Genomic DNA, 6,000 nt, shown 5'->3' with positions numbered 1-6,000 from the left:
TGTATTCCCAGTGCTTAGCACAGTGCCTGGTACACAGCAAGTACTTAATAAATGTTTGTTGCCTTCCTAGCCTGTGTAAAAAAAACTCTAAAGTCAGAGTAGGGAACCACCTGGAGCTTAGGAGCCATTCTCTTGCCCCCAAGGCATAAAATGAGTTAATTATTGTCAGATAGTTTCAGTTAATAACACTTTAAAATTGCCTATTATGTGTCTAGCACGTGCTAACCTGGAGATAAAAAAAAGAAAATCAGTCCCTGCCCTAAGGAGCTTAGAATCTTTTGGGGGAAGAAAACACACAAAAGGAAGCTAGAAAGGACAGGAGAGGGTACCACGTGGAAATGTTTTTGTTTTTCCTGTCCAAGTCCAAAGGAATGCAACCAGGTGGGAAATGAAGAGCTCACTAGCCTTCTGGCCCCAGTTAAATGGAAGATCTGGGTGGATCTCGGCACTCCCACCCTCCAATCAGAGGGGCAGAGGATACTGATGAGGTGTGAGTACCAAGGCTCATTCTGTCTTGCAGTATGATGAGGTTCTTGGTGAAGTAACAAAATAATACACCTACATCCTATTTATGTAATGTCTCATTAGCAGAAGTTATTTGTCTCTACCCTAGATCATTTATGTTATTTTAATTAATTTTTTTCAAGTGAAGATCCATCTTCTTTCCCATCTACCTCTTCCCCTTCCCTCCCACATTTGAGAAAACAAGAAAAACAAAACCCCTTTTACAAACATGTATGGTCCAGCAAAACAAATTCCTGTATAGGCCATGTCCAAAAAAATTCTATCATATCTCATTAATGCATATCTTTCTTAATGGTGAGGGGTTTTTTTTTCTGCTACCATATATTTCTATACTTTGCTGGTGTAGCCAACCAGAATAAAGCAAGCATTTCCTTTTATTTTTGTTGCTCTTCCGTATAAAAGAAACCTTATAGAAAAATTAAATTTTAGTTGGTGCTCAGAGATATCATCTCTCTCTGTGCAACTTGCATTGCAAGTTAAACATCTCTTGACCAGCTACTGTTTCAGTTTTTCTTTCAGGTACCACAATACTCTGCTGTATTTTGGACAACTTTCTGACCTATATGGGTTTCTAATGCTAATAAATACAATTTACCTATAATACCCTGAGAAAATTGGTGGCTAAGATATATATATATATATATATCATAAGCCTGAGGAAAGAACAAAAATCACGATTAATGATATTTTGGTGGTAATTTAAAGTTTGCAAAGAACTTTGCACAGATTATTTCATTTAAGCCTTAACCACCCCTTTGGGGTAAGTCTCACAAGCAATGTTATTCCCAATTCACTTTCTGTTAAGTGCTGTCAAAGGCTCACAGCCAGTCCCAGTCAAGGTCAAACAGGCTGGGTCGGGTCTCCACACTCTCTGCAACAGCTGAGCGTGAGACCGTGCATGGGGGATCCACGAGGGCATACACACTGCTAAACTTTTTACGTAATTGGCAATAAGCCTCCTTGCAGGTGCCGAGCTAGCGTTGGCTAAAACTCCTATAAAAGCTTTGCTGCTTCCTTGAGGTAGACATTGAGGCGTTTAACATCTATAACATGCTAAAGTTGATCATTGCCACTGGGAAAGAGCATTTACAACAGGTCAGGAGTTCCCCTGCTCAGACACAGACCTCGGGCTTGATCACCCCGAGGGAAACAGGGGACCAGGGAGAAACCCTGACGGTGGAAGAAAAAGAAAGAATACAGAAAACATTATACCCTGACTTAAAAAGGGAGGTAGAAAAAGGGCATTTAGAGGCAAAGATTATGGAGTTACAAAGTGAAATTAGAACTTTAAAGCTCACTGCTGAAAAAGGTGGAAGTGTGGTACAGCAAAAATTCGACAGTGAAAAAATAGGAAGTTACTGCCCTCAACATTTAACACAGTCTTTGCTGCCTAGTGGTCAGGACAGTAAAGTACAGGTAAAAAATCGAAAAGACCAAGATAAAGAGCGGCAGGAGTTAAGTCCTTTACAACAGGCTCTCCTTAATGCCTCTCCCCAAGATAAAATGGAACTATCTCTATTAGCGATTACTATGCCAGTGTTAGAAGATGAAGCGGAGGATCCCAATCAGCCCGACCCTAACAATCCAGGGCACAACTTCTGACGCAAAGTCGGGAGATATGGGAACCTGGAACCTCACTATATAAAAGATTTAAAGAAGGCCATAGACGTTTATGGCCCAAAATCCAGTTATGTTCTGATGATCTTGAAATCAGTGGCTCAATATGTCATGACAGCAAGCGATTGGAGGGAGATAGTACAAGCATGTCTCTCTCCTGGCCAATCCATACAGTGGCTCACAGAGTTTAATGAGCAAGCTCAGATAATATCCATCAGAGCCAACATAACAAAATCCTGGCAATGCTGCCACCATGTTTGAGCAAATCACAGGCTCAGGTCGGTGGATGGGGCAGAATGAACAAATCAATCTTCCCCTGGAAACATTACAGCACACTTCGAATGCGGCTTTGGACGCATGGGGTAGGATAGTGGTTAAAGGGGACCAAGAGGCACCATTCACCCAAATAAGGCAAAAGCCCAATGAGCCATTCACAGATTTCATGGCCAGGTTACAAGATGCTGTAGCAAAAAGCCTAGGAGATGTTGGAGGACAGGAGTTAATCATTGCACTGTCAAGAGTAAACGCCAATGCAGAGTGCCGGAAAGCCATGATAGGATTAGGAAAAGATGCCAGCCTGCAGGAGACAATTAAGAAATGTGAGATGGTAGGGACACAAATGTATGGTGCATAAATGATGGCCCAGGCCATGGCTCAGGCATTGGCCGTTCAAAGACCAAAAGGAAATTGTTATAGATGTGGGAGACCGGGACATTTAAAAAAAAGATTGCAGGAACAAGCCCTTACAAAATCAGGGAGCTAAGTCAAGGTCACAACCCAATAAGCCATGTCCGAAATGTCATCGACCCGGACACTGGGCTAATGAATGCCTTTTAAACTCCTCAGTGGGCTTTTGTCCCTGAGCCCAGGCAAAACCATGGGGACTGATGGCAGAGAGTCAGGTCAACCCGGCTACACAGGAGCTCAGAAAGGAATTCACCAAATTCATGGGACAAAATACGCAGTAGAGAGGTTACACATTGCAAGTGACTATAGGATAGATCCACACACAGCAGTGGAAATCCCTATAGTCAGACAGAATCCTCAGACACAACGCTCAGGCCTTATTATAGGCACCCCTCACAATCAATATACCAGACTGACCCCTTATGTGACAATGTCTGATTTAAAAGATAATAAAGTCCCAGTAATGAATCCAGGAGATGAAGTAGTCTATGTGGACACAGGACAGTGTGTGGCACAGAGACTTTTGTTTGAAGGAGATGGACAGGAGGAGAGCGGGGTATATTTTCAGGAACACATCGCCAATTCTCGCCCCATGTGCACTATTCAAGTGGGACAATACTTTTTCCTGGGGCTTCTAGATACAGGAGCAGATTTTACAGTCTTCCCTAAGAATCAATGGCCACCACACTGGCCGTTGGACACCATAGATATGAGACTTAGAGGAATTGGAGGCACTCAGAATTCACAAAGATCAAGGCACCCCTTACACTTCAAGTGTGAGGAGAAGGAAGGAACAATTCAGCCCTTAGTGGTAGAATGTTTACCAACCTTCTTATGGGGCAGAGACATATTGACACAGCTCAGATTCACATTATCTAATGAGCCTTTTTAGGTGGGGACATTGAAGGAAAAAAAGCCTTGCCCACACCGGCTTCAACATGGAAAACCACTATTCCGGTGTGGGTGTATCAATGGCCCCTCTTTAAAGAAAAGATTGAGGCCTTACAGGATATAGTTAGGGAACAACTTGATTGGGACCGGCTATGAGCCTTCGACAGCACTTAACTTTCCATAAAGCTACCGAAGTGATGATTCCAAAGCATAGTTTTGACCATATCTCTTTCCTAATCAAGATATTCCCACCCAATATCTATGAGAAAATCAAAACTCCCATTTGGCTTTTAAATGCCTTCACAGCCTGACTCCAGTTTATTTTTCCTGCATTACTGGATATTACTCTCCTTCACACACCGTACATTACAGCCAAACTTGCCTAATTTGCTGTTTCCTTTACAGGATAATCTATTTCCTGTTTCTATATCTTTTCACTGGATGATCACTCTCCCCTCCCCACGCAACCCTTCCCTTCCCTCCGTGTCTGGAAAGTTCTCAATCCTCACCTTTTCTTCATAGAAGTCTTGGCTTTCTTTAATACTCACTTGCCTTCTTCTGCAGGAAAGCTGTTAGTACTCTTCCACCAGAAATTACTTGTACCTATTTTGTATTTAATGTCCTATGTGTATGTTGTTTTCCCCAAATAAATGTAAGCTCCTTGAAGGGCAGGCTTTTTTGGCGGGGGAGGGGTTGTCTTTGTATCCCCAGAATCCAACATGATGCCTGGCACATAGTAGATGTTTCCTAATGCTTGTTGAATGAATGGTTGATTAAATGAATATCAGAGTGTATATTTGAACCCAAATCTTCCTGATTGAGGGGACAAAAGAGGAGTGGCCAGCATTAGAGAATATGTTATCTTCAGGTATCACTGACTTCAAGTCCACTAAATCACAGAGAGTTAATGCTATCTCCTCACCTCCACCTTCTGAATTTCTTTGCTTCTCACAAAATTCAGCTGAAATCTCACTTACTTCAACAGGACTTCATGCTAGGGCCTTATGACACTAATTAGCTCCAATTTATCTTGTATATTTCTTGCATGTACATAGTTGAAGGACACTTGAAGAGATTCAGTTGGATAATTCTCAATTATGAAACCTTTGTTCAGCATTCACTGAGGATACAAAGACAAAAAAGTCCTTCCCTAAGCCTCTGCCACCCCCCCCACCCCAATACTTTCAAGAGATGTAGTAGCAAGCTGATGTGGAAAGGAATACTGTTTTTTACATCAGAATGTCTTCCAATAACCCTCTTCTGCTCCTTTCTAGAGCATCATGTCATATAATTTATTTTAAAGAAAAGGAGGAAAAGAAAAAAAAAACTCTTGGAGTTTGTCAAACATTAATTACCAAGGTCATTTACTTTTGTGTATTTTGTACCTAGTCAGGTTCACTTATCTGATCCACCAGACTGTTTGTCAGCAGTACTAGACTGTTTTTATGATTACTGCTTTGTAATATAGTTTGAAATCTGGAAATTATAGACTGGCTTCCCTCCTCCCCCCTTTTCCCATTGATTTCCTCAACATTCTTAACCTTTATTCTTCTAGATTAATTTTGTTATTTGTTCTAGATGGTCTTCTAGATTAAATTTGTTATTTGTTCTAGCTCTATAAAATAATGCTTTTTCTTTGTAAAGTCACTTTTCCTCGATGGGCATCCAGATTTTAATCTGTAAATTGAGGAGGGGTTGGGTATAAAATGGCCTCTCTCTGTCATAGTTCAGTTCTTTTTCCTTTGTTTCCTCAGATGTTGCTGGAATACAAAGTTATTAACTGAGCATGCTCTCTGACCCAGCAATACCATTACATATATCCCAAAGTACCTCCTGGAGCCTCTATTTTGTGAAGTTGCCTGGTTCAGTAGGCCCTCATTCCCCTCCCTTTCATAGAACACCCAGGCCACTACCACTGAAATGCATGGCTCTTTTACATCGAATTCAGGCTTTGCTGCCTGAATGTTTCTTCAGGTACACATGGTTATAAATGTTGCACTTACTTGGCAAGCTACAGCACTACGGTAATTACTTAAAACCAAGATGGAATTATTTAGGTTTAAAGTTAAACTCCATTTCAATAAATAAAATTGCTGAACAATAAATTAAAACTGTATCACTTCTGGACCTATATTTGAACCCCAGATCTGATTAATTAATAGCTCTGTGACTCTGAGCTTTAAGGTCTTCATCCAAAAAATGAAGAGATTGAACAAGAATGACCTCTAAGCCTTTTAAAACTCCAACTCTTTGGTCCTAATTGTACTAGTTCTAGAACCA

Source organism: Trichosurus vulpecula, chromosome 1, assembly GCF_011100635.1.
Source record: "Trichosurus vulpecula isolate mTriVul1 chromosome 1, mTriVul1.pri, whole genome shotgun sequence".
Lineage (NCBI taxonomy): Eukaryota > Metazoa > Chordata > Mammalia > Diprotodontia > Phalangeridae > Trichosurus > Trichosurus vulpecula.
The sequence above is the reverse complement of the archived record's forward strand: the minus strand, read 5'-3'. Positions refer to the sequence as shown.